The 22466-nt window shown below is 66.8% G+C and overlaps 1 protein-coding gene across 1 annotated transcript in view; it reads left to right on the top strand.

The window, feature by feature from the left end:
* DLGAP4 (DLG associated protein 4) overlaps positions 1–22466 on the top strand; it is a 182316-nt gene that overhangs the window by 146209 nt on the left and 13641 nt on the right. The window lies entirely within an intron of this gene.

Here is a 22466-nt window from a genome sequence, read left to right as displayed (position 1 = left end):
TGCTCCCTCTCATCTCCTGCACCCTTCTGTCCTCAGCTTTGTCCCAGCTCCTGTGAGAGGCCTGCTGAGGGCAAGCCCCGGGGGCCTGGCACTGTCCTGAGCTGCAGCTCAGCTCCAGCTTCACTGGAGGCAGCATCCTGCTGGCCTCTGCTTCCCAGGGCTGTGCCAGCTGTGCCAAAGGGGCTCTGCCATGGAGCTTCTCCCCTGTAAAGGCTTTGTTTGTGTTAGTCTGACACTGGGGAGGGGGCTCAGAGGTTTTCCCTCTGTGTGAGCTGTGCCTGGAGCCCTGGGGTGAGGTTGGGACACTCAGCAGGGACCTCTGCCCTGCACCTTTGGCTTGGGCTGCCCTGAGCTGTGATGCTGGCAGGGCTGGCACTGGCTTGGCCAGCAGGAGAGGACAGCTTCAGCCCTGTGCTCAGTCAGGGGGCACCAGAGGTGGTGGCAGAAGGGAGCTGGCACAGGTTGGCTTTGCCAGGGCAGAGCTTTCTGGCTGCTTTGCTGGCAGGCTCCGAGCTGCTTCCCAGCGGTTTGGGTCAGACTCCCTGTCCTGACTCAGCTCCTGCACTGCTGGGGCTTTAAGATGAAGGCTGGAGCAGCTCACAGCATGAAGCCAGCCTGGCTCTGCCCAAGGCTGCTCCCTGGAGCAGCTCACAGCATGAAGCCAGCCTGGCTCTGCCCAAGGCTGCTCCCTGGAGCAGCTCACAGCATGAAGCCAGCCTGGTGCTGCCCAAGGCTGCTCCCTGGAGCAGCTCACAGCATGAAGCCAGCCTGGCTCTGCCCAAGGCTGCTCCCTGGAGCAGCTCACAGCATGAAGCCAGCCTGGCTCTGCCCAAGGCTGCTCCCTGGAGCAGCTCACAGCATGAAGCCAGCCTGGTGCTGCCCAAGGCTGCTCCCTGGAGCAGCTCACAGCATGAAGCCAGCCTGGCTCTGCCCAAGGCTGCTCCCTGGAGCAGCTCACAGCATGAAGCCAGCCTGGTGCTGCCCAAGGCTGCTCCCTGGAGCAGCTCACAGCATGAAGCCAGCCTGGTGCTGCCCAAGGCTGCTCCCTGGAGCAGCTCACAGCATGAAGCCAGCCTGGTGCTGCCCAAGGCTGCTCCCTGGAGCAGCTCACAGCATGAAGCCAGCCTGGCTCTGCCCAAGGCTGCTCCCTGGAGCAGCTCACAGCATGAAGCCAGCCTGGCTCTGCCCAAGGCTGCTCCCTGGAGCAGCTCACAGCATGAAGCCAGCCTGGTGCTGCCCAAGGCTGCTCCCTGGAGCAGCTCACAGCATGAAGCCAGCCTGGCTCTGCCCAAGGCTGCTCCCTGGAGCAGCTCACAGCATGAAGCCAGCCTGGCTCTGCCCAAGGCTGCTCCCTGGAGCAGCTCACAGCATGAAGCCAGCCTGGCTCTGCCCAAGGCTGCTCCCTGGAGCAGCTCACAGCATGAAGCCAGCCTGGCTCTGCCCAAGGCTGCTCCCTGGAGCCCTTGAGAAGTGTCCTGCTGAGGGGAACACCTGAGAGAGAGACACCAACTGCAGCTGAGCTGTGCTCATTGCTGCTGCTGCTGCTCTGGGAGCAGAAGAGCAGCCTGGGGGGGGATCTCAGCCCTGCTGAGCAATGCTCAGAGGGTGGCTGGCAGCAGGATGGGGCCAGGCTCTGCTCAGTGGTGCCCAGGGGCAGCACAAGGGGCAGTGGGCACAGGCTGGAGCGTCAGAAGTTCCATCCAGACATGAGGAGGAACTTCTTTCAGGGTGGTGGAGCCCTGGAGCAGGCTGCCCAGAGTGGGGGCTTCATCTCTGGGCACTCAAAACCTGCCTGGATGTGCTCCTGGGTGACTCTGCCCTGGCAGAGGGGTTGGTCCCTTCCAACCCCCACCATGCTGTGATTCTGTGAAGGAGCTGAGTCAGGACAAGGTGGTGCTGAGCAGGAGGCCAGAGCTGGCTGAGCCATGGCTGCAGCTGGAGGCAAGGAGGGGTCCTGGCAGGAACTTCTTTCAGGGTGGTGGAGCCCTGGAGCAGGCTGCCCTGGGGAGTGCTGCAGTCTCCATCTCTGGAGTCATTCCCAACCCCCCTGGACACCACCCTGCCCCCTGGCAGAGGGCTTGGACTGGCTGTCCCCTCCCTGCAGGTGCTCAGGGCCAGGCTGGATGAGGCCTTGAGCAGCCTGGGCTGGTGAGGTGTCCCTGCCCACGGCAGGGGCTGGAGCTGGCTGAGCTCTGAGCCCATCCTGGGGTCTCTGCTGTGCTGGGCCATGGGCAGGCTCTGCTCTCCTCAGCTGGCTTCAGGCTCCCAGCAGCCTTTCCTGCCTGAAGGGGCAGTGGCTGCTGTGCCCTTGGCCTCTGCTCCAGAGGCTCTCTGAGCCTGCTCCTCTGTGCCACAGCTGCCTGGTGCCAGGCTCAGCACTGCCCAGGGCTGCCCTGCCTGGGGCTTCCCTGGGGTCCCCTGAGCAGGCTCTGTAGGCTGCTGTGGAGTCTCTGTGGCAGTGCCTGCAGCTCCCAGCCCTGGCTGCTCTTGGGCTGCTGCTCTGGGGGCAGAGCTGCAGGGAAGGGGCAGCCCAGCAGTGCCTGCTGAAGGGAGAGCTGTGATGAGCTGCAGGGGAACCTGGCAGGGGGGAGCTCCACTCCCTGCACAGCTCCTGTGGGCTCCAGGGTCTGAAAGCCAAAGGTGAGAGCTGCTCTGGCTCCCAGGCTGAGGCTTATCAGTGCCTTGCTCAGCTGGCTTCAGGGTGAAGCATCACTGCTCAGGCAGCCCAGCAGAGGCCTGGGCAGGGAGGCTGTGAGGAGCAGCTCTCATTTCTCTGGCAGGGAGCAGGCTGCTGCCCAAGACAGCTGAGCTGGGCCCTGCTGGGTGCCAGGGCAGGAGAATCTGGGTCCCTGGCTGGGTGCCCAGGATGCTGGGCTGGAGGAAGTGCTGTGGCTGCAGCCCTGCACAGCTCCTGGGAGCTGGCTGCCATGTGCTGAGGTCCTGGCTGTGTGTCTTGCCTGGAGGGGCAGCCAGGGGCCTGTTGCTCACCTTGCCAGGCTGCAGAGCTGCCTGCAGCCCTCACCAGCAGGGAGCAGGGATGGCAGTGGGGCCAGCTGGGTCCCCTTAACCTAGGGGAACTTAGGCTTAGGTGTGGGGTTAGGGCTGTGGGAGTATCCTCTCCCTCCAGACTGCCAGGCTGTGCCTTCTGCTTTGCCCTTGGGCTCAGTTCTTGTTCCAGCCCCTTGGCCCTGCTCTTGCAAGGGGCTGAGCACAGAGTGGCAGTGGGGCACTGCAGGATGGAGCCTGACTTCCCACCTCCCACAGCCACACTGAGAGCCTGAGAGCTCCAGAAGCAAGGATCCTGCATCTGTTGCCCTTTGCCCTGCATTGCCAGGAGAGCCTAATGGCTCTGCTGCTCCTGGTGGGCACTGGCAGCACAGGAGGCCAGGGGCAGCCTGGGCTGCAGAGAGAGGATCCTGCCCCTCTGCTCTGCTCTGCTCAGACCTCACCTGCAGGGCTGGGGCCAGCCCTGGAGCCCTCAACACAAGAGAGACCTGGAGCTGCTGCAGGAGGCCACAGAGATGCTCAGAGGGCTGCAGAACCTCTGCTGTGGGGACAGGCTGAGAGCTGGGGCTGTGCAGCCTGGGGAGGAGAAGGCTGCAGGGAGACCTTAGAGCAGCAGTTCAGTGTCTGGAGGGGCTGCAGGAGGGCTGGGGAGGGACTGTGCAAAGGGGCTGTGGGGATAGGACCAGGGGCAATGGTTTGGAACTGGAGCAGGGCAGGGTTAGGTTGGAGCTCAGGAGGAAGTTCTGCACAGGGAGGCTGGGGAGAGACTGGCACAGGCTGCCCAGGGAGGTGGTGCAGCCTCTGTCCCTGAAGGCATCCAAGCTCAGCCTGGCTGTGTCCCTGGGCAGCCTGCTCTGGCTGGAGCTGCCCCTGCTGCCTGCAGGGGTTGGAGAAGATGCCCTTGGAGGCTGCCTTCCAGCCCAGTGCAATCTGTGGCTCTGTGATGCACAGAGGACATCCAAAGGAGCTGTCAAATAGCTTAGAACAGCATAGCATGGCATGGCACAGCACAGCACAGAATAGAAATAACCAGGCTGGAAAAGACCTCAGAGCTCATCCAGTCCAACCTCTCCCCCAGCACCATCTGATCAACCCTGGCACCAAGGGCCTCAGCCAGGCTCTTCCTGAACACCTCCAGGGCTGGGGACTCCACCACCTCCCTGGGCAGCACAGCCCCAGGGCCAATCTCTTGCTGGCAAGAATTTCTTCCTCACCTCCAGCCTGAACCTCCCCTGGCACAGCTTGAGACTGTGTCCTCTTGTTCTGCTGCTGGCTGCCTGGCAGAAGAGCCCAACCCCCACCTGGCTCCAACCTCCCTGCAGGGAGTTGCAGAGAGCAAGAAGGTCTCCCCTGAGCCTCCTCTTCTGCAGGCTAAGCAACCCCAGCTCCCTCAGCCTCTCCTCCCAGGGCTGTGCCCCAGACCCCTCCCCAGCTCTGTTGCCCTTCTCTGGACACCTTCCAGCAGCTCAACCTCTTTCCTGCCCTGAGGAGCCCAGAGCTGGCCACAGGACTCCAGGTGTGGGCTGAGCAGTGCTGAGCACAGGGCAGGATGAGCTCCCTGCTCCTGCTGGCCACACTCTTCCTGCTGCAGGCCAGGATGCCCTTGGCCTTCTTGGCTACCTGGGCACACTGCTGGCTCAGCTGTCAGTGCTCTGAAGCCTCCAGGGTGCCAGAGGCAGCTCCTGGGGCAGGTGTTTGTTGTGCCAGGGCTGCTGAGCCCAGCCAGGAGCAGCTCTCTGCTTGGCTCCCAGGGAGCAGTCTCTGGTGGCAGCCTGGGCTTGGGAGCTGCAGGGCCACCAGAGCCCATCCCTGCCCTGTGTGTCCAGGGGCTCCTGCAGCCTGCCTGGGCAGCACCAGGACACAACATGCTGGGATGCAGCTTGCCAAGGGCAGAAGCAGCAGTCTGGGAGGCCAGGCTTGCAGTTCCAGCTGTGTGCAGCTGTGCCCCCAGCCCTGCTGCTCCCAAGGCCACTGCAGACAGGCAGTGGAAGGGCTGTGCCAGCCTGGATGGGTGCTCAGCCTCTGTGCTGAGTGCAGGCCTGGCCCTGCCCTGGCTGTCCTGGGGGTGCTGTGCCCTGCCCTGGCCCCTGGCTGGCAGCTGGGGCAGGGAGCCCAGCTCAGACTGGCACTGCAGCTGGGCAGCCCCAGGGCAGAGCCTGCCCAGGGCCCTGTGTCCTGCTGGGCAGCAGTGTGGGAGGCTGCCCCAGGGAGGGTGGCACCTGAGCAGGGCACCAAGATCTGTGCCATGGCCTTGGTGTCCTCTCTGGGGAGCCCAGAGGCTGTGCACAGCTCTGCTGCCTGCTGCTGCTGGAGCTGTGCTGCTGAACCTCAGCCCCTGCTGCCCTCTGCCCCCTGCTGCCCTCTGCCCCCTGCTGCCCTCTGCCCCACACTCCCTCTGCCCCACACTGCTGTGGTTATGGGCTGCAGGAGCTGGAGCTGCAGGCTGGGGCTGGGCAGCAGGAGCTGGAGCTGCAGCCTGGGGCTATGGGCAGCAGGAGCTGCAGCTGCAGGCTGGGGCTGGGCAGCAGGAGCTGCAGCTGCAGGCTGGGGCTGGGCAGCAGGAGCTGGAGCTGCAGGCTGGGGCTGGGCAGCAGGAGCTGGAGCTGCAGCCTGGGGCTATGGGCAGCAGGAGCTGGAACTGCAGGCTGGGGCTATGGGCAGCAGGAGCTGGAGCTGCAGCCTGGGGCTGGGCAGCAGGAGCTGGAGCTGCAGGCTGGGGCTGGGCAGCAGGAGCTGGAGCTGCAGGCTGGGGCTATGGGCAGCAGGAGCTGGAGCTGCAGGCTGGGGCTATGGGCAGCAGGAGCTGGAGCTGCAGCCTGGGGCTGGGCAGCAGGAGCTGGAGCTGCAGGCTGGGGCTGGGCAGCAGGAGCTGGAGCTGCAGCCTGGGGCTGGGCAGCAGGAGCTGGAGCTGCAGGCTGGGGCTATGGGCAGCAGGAGCTGGAGCTGCAGGCTGGAGCTGGGCAGCAGGAGCTGGAGCTGCAGCCTGGGGCTATGGGCAGCAGGAGCTGGAACTGCAGGCTGGGGCTATGGGCAGCAGGAGCTGGAGCTGCAGCCTGGGGCTGGGCAGCAGGAGCTGGAGCTGCAGGCTGGGGCTGGGCAGCAGGAGCTGGAGCTGCAGGCTGGGGCTATGGGCAGCAGGAGCTGGAGCTGCAGGCTGGGGCTATGGGCAGCAGGAGCTGGAGCTGCAGCCTGGGGCTGGGCAGCAGGAGCTGGAGCTGCAGGCTGGGGCTGGGCAGCAGGAGCTGGAGCTGCAGCCTGGGGCTGGGCAGCAGGAGCTGGAGCTGCAGGCTGGGGCTATGGGCAGCAGGAGCTGGAGCTGCAGGCTGGAGCTGGGCAGCAGGAGCTGGAGCTGCAGCCTGGGGCTGGGCAGCAGGAGCTGGAGCTGCAGGCTGGGGCTGGGCAGCAGGAGCTGGAGCTGCAGGCTGGGGCTATGGGCAGCAGGAGCTGGAGCTGCAGGCTGGGGCTGGGCAGCAGGAGCTGGAGCTGCAGGCTGGGGCTGGGCAGCAGGAGCTGGAGCTGCAGGCTGGGGCTGGGCAGCAGGAGCTGGAGCTGCAGGCTGGGGCTATGGGCAGCAGGAGCTGGAGCTGCAGCCTGGGGCTATGGGCAGCAGGAGCTGGAGCTGCAGCCTGGGGCTGGGCAGCAGGAGCTGCAGCTGCAGGCTGGGGCTGGGCAGCAGGAGCTGGAGCTGCAGGCTGGAGCTGGGCAGCAGGAGCTGGAGCTGCAGGCTGGGGCTGGGCAGCAGGAGCTGGAGCTGCAGCCTGGGGCTGGGCAGCAGGAGCTGGAGCTGCAGGCTGGGGCTATGGGCAGCAGGAGCTGGAGCTGCAGGCTGGAGCTGGGCAGCAGGAGCTGGAGCTGCAGCCTGGGGCTGGGCAGCAGGAGCTGGAGCTGCAGGCTGGGGCTGGGCAGCAGGAGCTGGAGCTGCAGGCTGGGGCTATGGGCAGCAGGAGCTGGAGCTGCAGGCTGGGGCTGGGCTGCAGGAGCTGGAGCTGCAGCCTGGGGCTGGGCTGCAGGAGCTGGAGCTGCAGGCTGGGGCTGGGCAGCAGGAGCTGGAGCTGCAGGCTGGGGCTGGGCTGCAGGAGCTGGAGCTGCAGGCTGGGGCTGGGCAGCAGGAGCTGGAGCTGCAGGCTGGGGCTGGGCTGCAGGAGCTGGAGCTGCAGGCTAGGGCTGGGCTGCAGGAGCTGGAGCTGCAGGCTGCTCTGTCCATGTCTGGGCTGGGGCAGGGAGCTGCTGCAAGGTGCAGCTGGGAGCAAAGGGCTCTCTGGCCTCCTGTTGGCAGCTCTGGGCTCTTGCTGTGAGCTCTGGGGCAGGTGAGGGGCAGGGCCACAGCTGGACTGAGTTCATTCTGTGTTGGGCTGCTGTGCTCAGCCTTTCCTTCGGCCTCCCAGGTGGCAGTGGTGGTCTCCTGCCCCTGGATCTCACACACTGAGCACTGCTTGCTGCCCACAGGACTCTGCCTGGAATCCTGCTCCCAGGCCCTGATTCCCAGTTCCACAGCTCAGAGGATGCTGGGGGTGGAAGGGACCTCTGGAGAGCTTCCAGTCCAGCCCCTGCCAGAGCAGGAGCAGAGAACCCAGCACAGGTCCCACAGGAACACATCCAGACAGGGCTGGGAAGGCTCCAGAGCAGGAGGCTCCACAACCTCTCTGGGCAGCCTGCTCCAGGGCTCTGGGAGCCTCACAGTGCAGAAGTTCCTCCTCATGGTGAGCTGGAACCTCCTGTGCTGCAGTTTCCATCCACTGCCTCTTGTCCTATCCCAGGGCACAGTGAGCAGAGCCTGGCCCTGTCCCTTCCCTCCTGACCCCCAGCCCTCAGCTATTGATAGCCATTGATCAGATCCCTCTCAGCCTTCTCCTCTCCAGACTGAACAGCCCCAGGGCTCTGCTGCTGTAGGCTGTGGGCTCTCTGCTGCTGCAGGCTGTGGGCTCTGCTGCTGCAGGCTGTGGGCTCTCTGCTGCTGCAGGCTGTGGGCTCTCTGCTGCTGCAGGCTGTGGGCTCTCTGCTGCTGCAGGCTGTGGTCTCTGCTGCTGCAGGCTGTGGGCTCTGCTGCTGCAGGCTGTGGGCTCTCTGCTGCTGCAGGCTGTGGGCTCTGCTGCTGCAGGCTGTGGGCTCTCTGCTGCTGCAGGCTGTGGGCTCTGCTGCTGCAGGCTGTGGGCTCTGCTGCTGCAGGCTGTGGGCTCTCTGCTGCTGCAGGCTGTGGGCTCTCTGCTGCTGCAGGCTGTGGGCTCTCTGCTGCTGCAGGCTGTGGGCTCTCTGCTGCTGCAGGCTGTGGGCTCTGCTGCTGCAGGCTGTGGTCTCTCTGCTGCTGCAGGCTGTGGTCTCTTTGCTGCTGCAGGCTGTGGTCTCTTTGCTGCTGCAGGCTGTGGTCTCTGCTGCTGCAGGCTGTGGGCTCTCTGCTGCTGCAGGCTGTGGGCCCTGCTCCTGCTGCTCCTGCCCTGGGGAGCTGTCTGCAGCCTTGGGCAGCACTCAGAGCAGCGAGTCCCTGCCAGGGCAGAGCGCAGGCTCTGAAGGCAGCAGGCTGAGCTGCTCTGCAGGCTGTTAGGGGTGGCTGCTGTGTGCAGGGTGACTCACAGCTCTCCCACCCTGGCCCACAGGCTCAGAGGGCTGAGCCCTGCTGCAGGGAGGGGAGGCCCAGCTGGCAGCAGGCTGCAGCAGCTGCCTCCCCTGCCCTCCCCTGCCACCTCCTGCGCTGAGCGGCTGCGGCAGAACCTCCTCTCGGCTGCCCTGCTGCTGGTGGCTCTTAGTGCCTGGAGCAGGAGGGCACAGCTCCCCAAGGGGGGTGGCACTCCTCAGGCCCTCCCAGCTGTCCCTGCAGCACAGGCTGCTGGCCCTGCAGCCTGCTGGAGCCCTCCTGGGGCAGGTGATGCAAGCTGCTGGGAGCTGGCAGTCCGAGAGCCCTGCCGGGGCCCCGCTGCTCCCTGCAGCCTCCTCCCTCGCTGTGCCCAGCGGCTGTGTGCCAGCAGTGTCCCACAGCAGCTCTGCCTGGCTGCTCAGCTGGGCCCTGCAGCCTGCCCACAGCCCCAGGGAGCAGCCCTGGGCATGCTGCTGACAGCAGCTTGGACTCTTCTGTCCCTCCTGCCACTGCTCTCAGCAGTTGCTTCCCCCAGCTCAGGGCCTTGGCCTGCTGGGATGGAGCTCATCCCCTGCCAGCTCCCAGGCACCCTCTGCCTGCTGGGATGGAGCTCATCCCCTGCCAGCTCCCAGGCACCCTCTGCCTGCTGGGATGGAGCTCATCCTCTGCCAGCTCCCAGGCACCCTCTGCCTGCTGGGATGGAGTTCATCCCCTGCCAGCTCCCAGGCACCCTCTGCCTGCTGGGATGGAGCTCATCCCCTGCCAGCTTCCAGGCACCCTCTGCCTGCTGGGATGGAGCTCATCCCCTGCCAGCTCCCAGGCACCCTCTGCCTGCTGGGATGGAGCTCATCCCCTGCCAGCTTCCAGGCACCCTCTGCCTGCTGGGATGGAGCTCATCCCCTGCCAGCTTCCAGGCACCCTCTGCCTGCTGGGATGGAGCTCATCCCCTGCCAGCTCCCAGGCACCCTCTGCCTGCTGGGATGGAGCTCATCCCCTGCCAGCTTCCAGGCACCCTCTGCCTGCTGCTGTCTGGGCCAGGAATGGACACAAATGCACAGAATCCTTAGGGGCTGGAAGGGACCTTAGGGATCAGCCATGGGCAGGGACCCCTCCCACCAGCCCAGGCTGCCCAAGGCCTCATCCAGCCTGGTCCTGAGCACCTCCAGGCAGGAGGCAGCCACAGCCTCCCTGGGCAGCCTGTGCCAGGCTCTCCCCAGCCTCACTGCCAACAATTTCCTCCTCCTCTCCACTCTCAGTCTCTCCTCTCCCAGCTCAAAGCCATTGTCCCTCACTCCCAGCCCTTGTCCAGAGTCCCTCCCCAGCTCTCCTGGAGCCCTTCAGCAACTGGAGGTTGGATTCACTCCTGGGCTGCTGGTGCTGAGCAGAGCAGCACCTGGGGCCTGTGCTGGCCATGCTCTGCCTCCGTGGCAGGCAGGCAGAGGACAGGGAGCCAGCAATGGGCACTGGCAGCCCAGAAGGCCAAGGGCAGCTGAGCTGCTTCTGGGCTGCCAGTGCCCATTGGCAGAGGTGGAGGGAGAGGATCCTGCCCCTCTGCTCTGTGTGGTGCAAGGCCACTTGAGGGGAAAGCATTTGCTGGGCTCTGCTCTGGGCAGGCAGTGAAGTCATCCTCTCAGCAATGCCTCTGAGCTAAACATGGCTGAGGAGGAGGCTGCTGCCCCTGGGCAGCAGGGCACCAAAGGAGTGATTGGCATCTGCCCTGCAGGGCTGGGCAGTGGCAGCCTGCAGCCCTGGGACAGCTGGCAGCAGAGAGGGAGTGGCTGCTCAGTGCCACTGCATTCACTGCAGGCCTCAGCTTCTGCCCCCCACCCCACCCCTTGGCCAGGCAGGGGGAGGAGGCCCAGGGGAAATCACAGAGCCACAGAGCTGGCAGGGCTGGAAGGGACCCCAAGGCTCAGCCAGCCCCAAGCCCCTGCCATGGGCAGGGACACCTCACACCACAGCAGGCTGCTCACAGCCACCTCCAGCCTGGCTGCAAACACCTCCAGGCAGGAGGCTTCCACCACCTCCCTGGGCAGCCTGTGCCAGGCTCTCACCACCCTCCTGGCCAACAACTTCTTCCTCACAGCCAAGCTCCAGCTCCCCACTTCCAGTGCTGCTCCATCCCCCCCAGTCCTGTCCCTCCCTCACACCCCAGAGCAGAGGGGCAGGATCCTCTCCCTCCACCTCTGCCAATGGGCACTGGCAGCCCAGAAGCAGCTCAGCTGCCCTTGGCCTTCTGGGCTGCCAGTGCCCATTGCTGCCTTTCTGTCCCAGGCCTGATTCCTGCCCCCCTCAGAGGTGTCCCAGACCCCTATCCCCCCCTGACACCCTCCAAAGTCCCTCCCCAGCTTGCTTGCAGCCCCCTGCAGCTCCTGCAAGGCCACCAGAAGCTCTCCTGGGAGCCTTCTCCTCTGCAGCCTGCACAACCCCAACTCTCTCAGGCTGTCTGCAGAGCAGAGCAGCTCCAGCCCTCTGCTCCTCCTCCTGGCCCTGCTCTGGACACCTTCCAGCCCCTCCAGAGCCTTCCTGGCACAGAGGCTCCAGAGCTGGCCCCAGAGCTGCAGCTGTGGGCTCAGCAGAGTCCAGGGGGAGACATTCCACAGGGCTGCTCCCCAGGACCCTACCTGCAGGCACTCAGCACCAATGCTGAGCAGGGGGAGCAGAGCTGCCAGCACTGGCACTGCTGCTTGGCACAGACTGGCAGGGCTCAGAGGGGACCTCTGGAGATGAAGCCCAGAGCAGGATCACCCCAGGAACACAGCCAGGGGGGGGTCTGGGATGTCTCCTGCCCTGCTGCACAGCACTCCAGGGGCAGAGCTGAGTCTGCCAGGGTGGGGAGCAGGCAACAACCACTGCTGTGGAGGGGCTTGAGGGAGGTGATGAGAGTGATCTTGAGTCAAGACTGCTCTGAAGCTGTTGCAGCAAGAGAGATTTCCCCAGGGGTGCTTCTGGAGGCAGCCAGCCCTTGGCTGCAGCTGGCTGAGCCCCCAGGAGGAGCTGCTGAGACACCACCCCAGCTCCTCCTCAGCCCAAGCTGGGCCCATGTGGCAGGAGCAGGCCTGCTGTGGGGGCTGCAGGGGCTGGCCAGGAAAGAGCCTGCAGCTTCCCCTCCCAGCACCCAGAGCAGCTGCACCCAGCTGGCAGCACCCAGCTGGCAGCACCCAGCCAAGCAGAGCCTGGGCTGCAGCAAGAGAAGTGTGGCCAGCAGGGCCAGGGAGGGGATTCTGCCCCTCTGCTCCACTCTGCTGAGCTCACAGCTGCAGCTCTGGGGCCAGCTCTGGAGCCTCTGTGCCAGGAAGGCTCTGGAGGGGCTGGAAGGTGTCCAGAGCAGGGCCAGGAGGAGGAGCAGAGGGCTGGAGCTGCTCTGGAGACAGCCTGAGAGAGTTGGGGTTGTGCAGGCTGGAGAGGAGAAGGCTCCCAGGAGAGCTTCTGGTGGCCTGCCAGGAGCTGCAGGGGGCTGCAAGCAAGCTGGGGAGGGACTTTGGAGGGTGTCAGGGAGGGATAGGGGTCTGGGACACCTCTGAGGGGGGCAGGAATCAGGCCTGGGACAGAAAGGCAGCAATGGGCACTGGCAGCCCAGAAGGCCAAGGGCAGCTGAGCTGGGCAGGGCAGGAGTTGGGCAGGGAGCTGGGCTGGGCATGCCCAGGGACGTGGCAGGCTGGGCACTGGGGCTTGCTGGGAGCCCTCCTGGGAGGTGTCAGGTGCTGAGCTCAGGGCATGGAGCAGCAGGGAGCAGGGCCCTGGTGCCAAGCAGGCCTGGGGGCAGCAGGGAGCAGGGCCCTGGTGCCAGGCAGGCCTGGGGGCAGCAGGAGCAGGGCCCTGGTGCCAGGCAGGCCTGGGGGCAGCAGCACTCAGAGCCTTGAGCTGTGCTGCCTGGGCACTGCACTCAGGTGGCTGCTACAGGGCTCTGCCCCAGCACTGCCCCTGCCCCTGCCCCAGCACTGCCTCTGCCCCAGCACTGCCCCTGCCCCAGCACTGCCCCAGCACTGCCCCAGCACTGCCCCTGCCCCAGCACTGCCCCTGCCTCAGCACTGCCCCTGCCCCAGCACTGCCCCTGCCCCTGCCCCAGCACTGCCCCTGCCTCAGCACTGCCCCTGCCCCAGCACTGCCCCTGCCTCAGCACTGCCTCAGCACTGCCCCTGCCCCAGCACTGCCTCTGCCCCTGCCCCAGCACTGCCTCTGCCCCAGCACTGCCCCAGCACTGCCTCAGCACTGCCTCAGCACTGCCTCTGCCCCAGCACTGCCCCTGCCCCAGCACTGCCCCTGCCCCAGCACTGCCTCAGCACTGCCTCAGCACTGCCTCAGCACTGCCCCTGCCCCAGCACTGCCCCTGCCCCAGCACTGCCCCTGCCCCAGCACTGCCTCAGCACTGCCTCTGCCCCAGCACTGCCTCAGCACTGCCTCAGCACTGCCCCTGCCCCAGCACTGCCCCTGCCCCAGCACTGCCCCTGCCCCAGCACTGCCCCAGCACTGCCCCTGCCCCAGCACTGCCCCTGCCCCAGCACTGCCCCAGCACTGCCCCTGCCCCAGCACTGCCTCAGCACTGCCTCAGCACTGCCCCTGCCCCAGCACTGCCCCTGCCCCAGCACTGCCCCTGCCCCAGCACTGCCCCAGCACTGCCTCTGCCCCAGCACTGCCTCTGCCCCTGCCCCAGCACTGCCTCTGCCCCAGCACTGCCCCAGCACTGCCTCAGCACTGCCTCAGCACTGCCTCTGCCCCAGCACTGCCTCTGCCCCAGCACTGCCCCAGCACTGCCTCTGCCCCAGCACTGCCTCTGCCCCAGCACTGCCCCAGCACTGCCTCTGCCCCAGCACTGCCCCAGCACTGCCCCAGCACTGCCCCAGCACTGCCTCAGCACTGCCTCTGCCCCAGCACTGCCCCAGCACTGCCCCAGCACTGCCCCAGCACTGCCTCTGCCCCAGCACTGCCCCAGCACTGCCCCTGCTCCCTGCTCCTCTCAGCTCTGCAGTCCCTGCTGCAGCCTCAGCTCTTCAGAGGGCCTCAGGGGCAGGTTGTGCACGCTGCAGGGCTGGGTGAGTGCTGCTGGGGGCACGCAGCAGCCTCTGCTGCCCACATGTGCTGGGCTGGGCTCGGGCTGCAGAGGGGCCTGGGAACCCTGGGAGCCTCCAGCCCGAGCGAGCTGAGCAGCCAGGGTGCAGAGCTGGGGGCTTGGAGCTGTGTAGGGCACAGATAAGGAGCCTCAGATGTGCCTGGAGGAGGCTCTGGGCTGACTCCCAGGCTCTGTTGTGCTCTCCCCTGCCTGCACAGCAGCTCCTTTGTCAGCAGGCTGCTGCAGTCCCCACTGCAGCCTTCGGGCAGTGCTGGGCTGGCTCCAGATGTCCCTCCCTGGGGAGGAGGGGAAGGGGAGCATGGTCCTGGCAGTGCTTCTGGTGTTTGGCGTTCCCAAGGCCCCAGAGCTGGGCCCTGGGCCTGGGGAGAGCAGCAGCAGCAGCAGCACTGCTGGGGCAGAGCCTCCCCTGGGCCTCTGCTGCCTGGTGCCAGAGCAGAGGCAATGGTTGCAGGCTGCCCCAGGGCAGGCTGAGGCTGGAGCTCAGGAGATCTTTGTGCCCTGGAAGGGCTCTCAGAGCTTGGCAGAGGCTGCCCAGGGCAGTGCTGCAGTGCCCATGCCTGGGGGTGCTCCAGCAGCTGTGGCCCTGGGGCTTAGGGCCCTGGTTTGGTGCTGAGCTGGGGGGGTTTGGGGGGGGCTCTGCCAGCCTGCTGTGCTCTGTGCCCAGGCAGTCAGCAGGCAGCAGGCTGAGCTCTGCAGCAGTGCTGTGGGAGGGCTCCCAGGGGCAGCTGAGGGCTGTGGCTTGGGAAGGTCTCTGGTCCCCTGCCCAGCAGGTTTGGAGGGTTTGGGCTGTTTGCCTGCCTGCTCCAGGGCCTCACCTGGGCCCCTTGAGAGCAGCTGAGAGGTTTGCAGTGCTGCAGGGTCTCCCCAGGGCCGTGCTGGGTGCCCTGGGCTGGCTCAGGGGATGTGGTTTCCATCTGCTGCCTTAATGCCAGGGTGGAGTGGGGCTCAGGCTGTGGGGCAGCTCTCCCTGGCTTGCCAAGCTTGCTGACCAGGAGCAGAGCATTGCCAGCCCCTGCTCTGGGCACTCTGGGGCAGGAGGTGGCTCCAGCTGAGGCAGGGGAGAGAGAGCCTTGGCTGCTGCCTGCCAGCCTCTGCCCAAGGGGCAGGGGCAGGCTTCTCCCCCAGGCTCAGCACAGGGAGCTGCTGCCTCCAAGGGCAGCTCTGAGAAGGGTCTCCTGCCCCCTGCTCAGCCCCAGCTAGACCACAGCTGCAGCCCTGTGTCCAGCTCTGGGCTCCCCAGTTCCAGAGGGAGCTGCTGGAGGGAGGCTGTGGGGTGGGGGAGGGCCTGGAGCAGCTCTCTGCTGAGGAAGGGCTGAGAGCCTGGAGAGAAGACTGAGAGGGGACCTGAGGGGTGCTGCCAGCAGGATGGGGCCAGGCTCTCTGCAGGGATAGGACCAGGGGCAATGGATGGAAACTCAGTCACAGGAGAGAAGGGGAGAAGCTGGGCAGGAGCCAGCAATGGGCACTGGCAGCACAGGAGGCCAAGGGCAGCCTGGGCTGCAGCCAGAGCAGTGTGGCCAGAGCTGGAGAGAGAGGATCCTGCCCCTCTGCTCTGCTCTGGGGAGACCTCAGCTGCAGGGCTGGGGCCAGCTGTGGGGACACCAACACAAGAGAGACCTGGAGCTGATGGAGAGGCTCCAGAGGAGGCCACAGAGATGCTCAGAGGCTGCAGAGCCTCCCCTGTGGGGACAGCCTGGGAGAGCTGGGGCTGTGCAGCCTGCAGAAGAGAAGGCTCCAGGGAGGCCTCAGAGCAGCCTGAAGGGAACTCTGCTCAGTGCTGTCCTGGGGCAGGACAAGGAGCAGGGGACACAAACTGCAGCCCAGGAGGTTCCAGCTCAGCATGAGAGAAACTTCTCTGGTGTGAGGCTGCTGGAGCCTGGAGCAGGCTGCCCAGGGGGGTTGTGGAGTCCCTGCTCTGGAGGCTTTCCAGCCCCAGCTGGCTGTGCTCTGTGTGCCCTGCCCTGGCTGCCCTGCTCTGGCAGGGGGTTGGGCTGGATGGTCTCTGGAGGTCCCTTCCAAACCCTACCCTGCTACCCTGCCCATGCCTGGAGGTGTTTGCAGCCAGGCTGGAGGTGGCTGTGAGCAACCTGCTGTGGTGTGAGGTGTCCCTGCCCATGGCAGGGGCTTGGGGCTGCCTGAGCCTGGAGCTCCCTTCCAGCCCTGGCAGCTCTGAGGTTCTGTGGTAGATTTCAGCTCAGCATGAGAGAAACTTCTCTGGTGTGAGGCTGCTGGAGCCTGGAGCAGGCTGCCCAGGGGGGTTGTGGAGTCTCCTCTGGAGCCTTTCCAACCCCCCCTGGCTGTGCTCTGTGTGCCCTGCCCTGGCTGCCCTCTGCAGGGGGCTTGGGCTGGAGGGTCTCTGGAGCCTGTGACTGCGATCCCCTCGTGGTGCCATCTCCTGGCACATCTCTGCCTGGCTCTCTGGGGCCTGGATATGGTTGCTTTGGAGCTTCCCCAGGGCTCTGGGTGTAGGGAGGCAAAGCCACCCCTGCTGCTGCTGCTGCTGCTGGCATCTGGCTGCTGGGCTCCCGGCCTGGGTGCCACAGCAGATGCCAGCAGTGCCCTGGCTGGAGCAGGCAAGCTGAGCTCTGCCTGGGGCTGGACAGAGCAGTGGAGACCTTCACCCTGCCCCCCCCCCAGGTGCTGGGGCAGCAGAGGCTGCAGCTTCTGCATGCCCTGGGGAGGCTTGCAGGGTCGGCTGCCTCGGTCCCCTCGGAGCTGCCTTCCCAGGAGGGGGCCCTGCTGCCAGCCCTGCAGCCTCTTATCAGGGGCTGCTGACAAGCTGGGGCTGCCAGCAGCCACTGTCAGCACCCTCTTGGCCCTGCTCTTGTGTGGAGAGAGTGTTGGAGTGGCAGCCCTGGGGCTGCAGGGTGGCTGTGCCACAGCTCTGCAATGGGCACTGGCAGCCCAGAAGGCCAAGGGCAGCTGAGCTGCCCTTGGCCTTCTGGGCTGCCAGTGCCCATTGCCAGAGGTGGAGGGAGAGGATCCTGGCCCCTCTGCTCTGGGGTGTGAGGTCCTGAGCAGGTGAGCTCAGCCTGCTGGTGTCTGAGCCTCTTGGGTTTGATTTTGACTCTTGGGTTTAGTCTTCCAGGAAGGAAGCTCTTGGTTCCCTGGCAGGAGAGGTGCCCAGCTGGTGCCAGGGCAGCTCTGCCTCCCTGGGCACTGCCTGAGCCCCTGGGAGGCAGCAAGGGAATGGCACAGGGAAGTCTCCCCTTGGACATGAGCAGCTTGCTGGAATCCACCCCCCAACCAGGGAGGCTTGGGGGGGGGGATCCCTGCCCCCAGAGCCAGGCAGCAGCCCCAGCAGCTGGAGGAGGCCCCAGGAGCCTCCTGCTGCCAAGCTTCCACCTTCCCACACAGCCCCTGGAAGTGTGGCTGATGGCAGCTGGCACTGCTGGCTGCCTGCTCTGGGGCTCCACCTGAGCCTGAGGGGAGGCTGCAGGGAGCTGGGGCTCTGCTCCCTGGGACCAGGGTATGGGAGGGGAGGCAGTGCCCTGAAACTGTGCCAGGGGAGGCTGAGCTTGGAGAGGAGGCCAAGCTTGCTGGCCAAGCTGCCAGCCCCTGGCTGGGATGGGAGCAAACTGCATTGGGTGAGGAGCTGGCTGGAGGCTGAGCCCAGAGAGTGGTGGTGAATGGTGCCACAGCCAGCTGGCAGCCAGGCACCAGTGGTGTGCCCCAGGGATCAGTGCTGGGCCCCATGCTCTGTAACAGCTTCAGTGATGGTCTGGATGAGGACATTGAGTCCATCAGCAGTAGATTTGCAGGTGACACCAAGCTGGGGGCAGGAGTTGATCTGCTGGAGGGCAGAGAGGCTCTGCAGAGGGACCTGGACAGGCTGCACAGATGGGCAGAGGCCAAGGGTAGGAGATTGAACACATCCAAGTGCCAGGGGCTGCACATTGGCCACAGCAACCCCAGGCAGTGCTACAGGCTGGGGGCAGAGTGGCTGAGAGCAGCCAGGCAGAGAGGGACCTGGGGGTGCTGGTCAATGGTAGGCTGAACATGAGCCAGCAGTGTGCCCAGGTAGCCAAGAAGGCCAAGGGCATCCTGGCCTGCAGCAGGAAGAGTGTGGCCAGCAGGAGCAGGGAGCTCATCCTGCCCTGTGCTCAGCACTGCTCAGCCCACACCTGGAGTCCTGTGGCCAGCTCTGGGCTCCTCAGGTCAGGAAAGAGGTTGAGCTGCTGGAAGGTGTCCAGAGAAGGGCAACAAAGCTGGGGAGGGGTCTGGGGCACAGCCCTGGGAGGAGAGGCTGAGGGAGCTGGGGTTGCTTAGCCTGCAGAAGAGGAGGCTCAGGGGAGACCTTCTTGCTCTCTGCAACTCCCTGCAGGGAGGTTGGAGCCAGGTGGGGGTTGGGCTCTTCTGCCAGGCACCCAGCACCAGAACAAGAGGACACAGCCTCAAGCTGTGCCAGGGGAGGTTCAGGCTGGATGTTAGGAAGAAGTTCTCCACAGAGAGAGTGATTGCCCTTTGGGATGTGCTGCCCAGGGAGGTGGTGGAGTCCCCATCCCTGGAGGTGTTCAGGGCGAGGCTTGCCAGGGTGCTTGGTGCCATGGGTTGGTTGTTTAGGTGGTGCTGGATGGTAGGTTGGACTCCATGATCTTGAGGGTCTCTTCCAACCTGGTCTGGTCTATTCTGGTCTATTCTATTCTATTCTAAACTAAAATGTCTTTGCTGGAGGAGTGCTCAGGGCCTGGCAGAGGCTGCCCAGGGAGGTGGTGGAGCCCCCATGGCTGGAGGGGGTCAGAGCCCTGTGGCCATGGCTCCTGGGGCCATGGTCTGGTGGCCTTGGTGGGGTTGGTGCTGGCCTGGGTGCTCTGAGAGGGCTTCAGCCCAAGCAGTTCCCTGCTGCTGCCTTGGCTGTGGCCTGCAGCAGCCTCAGGCCCCAGCTGCAGCCCTGTGGAAGGGCACCTGGAGAGCTGCTGGCTGCTGAGGCTCAGCTTGGGGCCTGCCAGCTGTGCCCAGTGGTGTGCTGCTGGCACCTCCTGCCCCAGGCCTGGGGTGCCCTGGGCTCCCTCAGTGCCTTGGCTCTGCCCCCAGCTGCCAGGAACAGAGTAAGGGCAGGGCTGGGGGGGCAGGACAGGCTGCTGCAGGGGCTGGCTGCTGCAGGGGCTGGCTGGCTGCAGGGGGCTGGCTGCTGCAGGGGCTGGATGCTGCAGGGGCTGGCTGCTGCAGGGGCAGGCTGCTGCTGCAGGGGCTGGCTGCTGCAGGGGGCTGGCTGCTGCAGGGGCAGGCTGCTGCTGCAGGGGCTGGCTGCTGCAGGGGGCTGGCTGCTGCAGGGGGCTGGCTGCTGCAGGGGCAGGCTACTGCAGGGGCAGGCTGCTGCAGGGGGCTGGCTGCTGCAGGGGCTGGATGCTGCTGCAGGGGCTGGATGCTGCTGCAGGGGCTGGATGCTGCTGCAGGGGCTGGCTGCTGCAGGGGGCTGGCTGCTGCAGGGGCTGGCTGCTGCAGGGGCAGGCTGCTGCAGGGGCAGGCTGCTGCAGGGGGCAGGCTGCTGCAGGGGCAGGCTGCTGCAGGGGCTGGATGCTGCAGGGGGCTGGCTGGCTGCTGCAGGGGGCAGGCTGCTGCAGGGGGCAGGCTGCTGCAGGGGGCTGGCTGCACTGTTGCTCTTGGGAGCCTCTCAGGCTGGGGGTGGTCTGGGAGCTCCCTGGGCCCTGGTGGGAGCTCCCTGGTTCCTGGTGGGAGCTCCCTGGGCCCTGGTGGGAGCTCCCTGGGGTTCACTGAAGCCTCCCCAGCCCTGCAGGCCTCTTGCTGCTGCCCTCAGTGGCAGTGTGGCAGGGAGCTGGCAGAGTCCTCACCTCTGGCCAGGGCTGCTTTGGCAGAGGCCTTCTGCTGGGGCTGCTGTGATGCCTCCCAGGAGCAGCTCTGCTCTTCAGCTGGGCTGGAAGGCCCCAGGGGACCCCCAAGAGGGCAGGCTGCAGCCCCCCCCCCCGTGCCCAGGGCAGCGCAGCCTGTGCCCACCCTGCCCGTGGGGAGGAGGCCTGAGCCTGAGCGCCGTGGCAGTGCCCCAGGGCACTGCTGCCCCTGTGCCCTCCCCAGAGCCCGCAGGGATGGATAGCAGCCAGCCAGCCACTGCCTTCCCCAGGCCCAGCCCAGCCCCCTGGGGGGTAAACAGCAGCTGGGAAAGCTGAGCCGGGCCCCCGGCCCCCTGCCAGCGCGGCCACCGCAGCCCTGCCCTGGCGGCTGCCAGGGGTGCCCGGGGGCGAGGCAGCCCTGCGCCCTGCACCGCCACCTGGGCACGCTCCTGCTGCTGGCCCAGGGCTGCTGCCACCCCTGGCACCGCGGCAGCGGGCAGTGGCAGCAGCCTGGGTGCAGCGTCTCCGGAGAGGCCTTGGGGCGGCCCAGCTCCCACCTGCCCTGCAGCCCCTCCCTCGCAGCTCCTGCTCTGCACTGCAGCTTCAGCTGCTGCGGGGGCGAGGGCTGGGGGGAGGGGCAGGGGGGGTGCAGGGGGGGAGGGGCAGGGGGGGAGGTGCAGGGGGAAGTGCTGGGGGGGAAGTGCTGGGGGGGAAGTTCGGGGGGGGGGGGAAGTGCAGGGGGTGGAGGTGCAGGGGAAGTGCTGGGGGGGAAGTGCAGGGGGAGGTGCAGGGGGAAGTGCTGGGGGGGAAGTGCAGGAGGAAGTGCTGCGGGGGGAGGTGCAGGCCCCTGAGGTGCAGGGGGAAGTGCAGGGGGGGGAAGTGCAGGGGGAAGTGCAGGGGGGGGAAGTGCAGGGGGAAGTGCTGGGGGGGGAAGTGCAGGGGGAAGTGCAGGGGGGGGAAGTGCAGGGGGAAGTGCTGGGGGGGGAAGTGCAGGGGGAAGTGCTGGGGGGGGAGGTGCAGGGGGGGAGGTGCAGGGGAGGTGCAGGGGGTGGAGGTGCTGGGGGAAGTGCAGGGGGGGGAAGTGCTGGGGGGGGGAGGTGCTGGCCCCTGAGGTGCTGGCCCCTGAGGTGCTGGCAGTGAGGCTCCTGCAGCAGCTGTGCAGTGTCCCTGCAGGGAGCAGTTTGGCTCCCAGGGGTGCTTGGCACCAGCTCTGTGCCCGGGGCAGCCCGGGGCAGCTGGCACTCCCCCCCCGGGTGCCCTGCACGTGTGGGCAGCCCCCAGGGCAGGCAGGGGGAGCAGAAGGAGCTGCAGGGAGTCTCACCTGCAGCAGCCCTTCCTGTGCCAGTTCCTGTGCCCAGGGAGTGCCTCCCCTTGGGTCAGGCTCCTTCGGTGCTGCCCTGTGCTGCGCTGCAGGGGGCAGCTGTGCCAGGGCTGGCTGTGTGCAGGTGCCCTGCTGGCAGGTGCCAGGGCACAGGGGCAGTGCTGGTGCTGGGAAGCAGCAGGGATCTGCTGCCCTGCTGCTGCTTGAGGAGCCAGAGGGTTGCTGCCAGGCAGGGCTGGGCTCTGGCCTGGCACAGCTCCTGGTGGCTCCTCTGGGGTGGAAGTGGCTCCGTGGTGGGTGAGGGCAGTGCTCTGTATCTGTGCCAAGTGGGTCCCTGCCACGGGGGCAGCAGGGCTGGGGGCTCTTGTGTGTGGCCCTGGGCAGCCCAGCAGTGCAGCAGCTGCAGGGCAGAGCCTGGCTGGGCTCAGGCAGTGGAGCAGGGGACCCGGGGCAGCCCCTGGAGCACTCTCAGGAGCTGGCTGTGGCTCTGCAGAGCCAGGCTGGTGCCATGGGGGCTGCCAGCCTCTGCATGCCAGGGGCTAGGGGGAAGCTGGGCTTGGGGCTGGAGGGCAGGAGCCCTGTGCTGGAGAGCCAAGAGCCATGGCTGGGAGCAGGGAGCCGAGGAGGGGGCAGCCCTGCCACAGCACAGCCTCCCTCTGGGGCACAGGGCTGGCACTGGCAGGGGGGGAAGGCTCTGGCTGCAGCAGGACTGCGGCCTCGGGCTGGGCACCCACCCTGTGCACTGGCATTCACTGGGGGGCTGCCACCCTGGGCAGGAGCAGGATGAGGCCACTGCTGCCCTCTGCTCCTGCAGGAGCTCCTCTGTGATCCCTGCCCAGCTCCCTGTGCCCACCTGGAGCACAGCACACAGCTCCTGCCTGCTGGGCACACAGCTGCAGCAGCAGCCTGGCCTGGCTGTGCCCAGCTGGTGCCATGCTCCTGGCTGTGCTATGCAGTTGCCATGCTCCTGGCTGTGCCCAGCTGGTGCCATGCTCCTCAGCTGGGTTCTTAGAGTACTTCAGAGGTGTCTGTTCTGCCCTCAGCCTCTAACATCCTTCCTGGTTTCTTTCCCTTCCCCAAAGCACCGCCCTGGCCCTGGCACTGAGAGCTGGCACCTGCTGAGCCCCTGGCCCCTTCCAGGACACTTCCCCTCGGGGCTTAGCCCAGGAGCACTTCCCCAGCCTGGAGACTTCCAGCAGCCACTGCCTGCAGCCCTCCTGTGCCCTGCCTGCCGTGCAGGCTGTGCCAGGCCGTGGTGCCCCCGCGGGCTGTGCCATGCCCGCCGTGCCCCCGCGGGCTGTGCCATGCCCCGCGGGCTGTGCCATGCCCCCGCGGGCTGTGCCATGCCCGCCGTGCCCCCGCGGGCTGTGCCATGCCCCGCGGGCTGTGCCATGCCCGCCGTGCCCCCGCGGGCTGTGCCATGCCCCGCGGGCTGTGCCAGGCTGTGGTGCCCCCGCGGGCTGTGCCAGGCTGTGGTGCCCCCGCGGGCTGTGCCATGCCCCGCGGGCTGTGCCAGGCCGTGGTGCCCCCGCGGGCTGTGCCATGCCCGCCGTGCCCCCGCGGGCTGTGCCATGCCCCGCGGGCTGTGCCATGCCCCCGCGGGCTGTGCCATGCCCGCCGTGCCCCCGCGGGCTGTGCCATGCCCCGCGGGCTGTGCCATGCCCGCCGTGCCCCCGCGGGCTGTGCCATGCCCCGCGGGCTGTGCCAGGC

This window comes from Dryobates pubescens, chromosome 26, assembly GCF_014839835.1.
Source record: "Dryobates pubescens isolate bDryPub1 chromosome 26, bDryPub1.pri, whole genome shotgun sequence".
NCBI classification, from domain to species: Eukaryota; Metazoa; Chordata; class Aves; order Piciformes; family Picidae; genus Dryobates; species Dryobates pubescens.
Note: the sequence above shows the minus strand (reverse complement) of the source record. Positions and strands in the feature narration are given on the sequence as shown.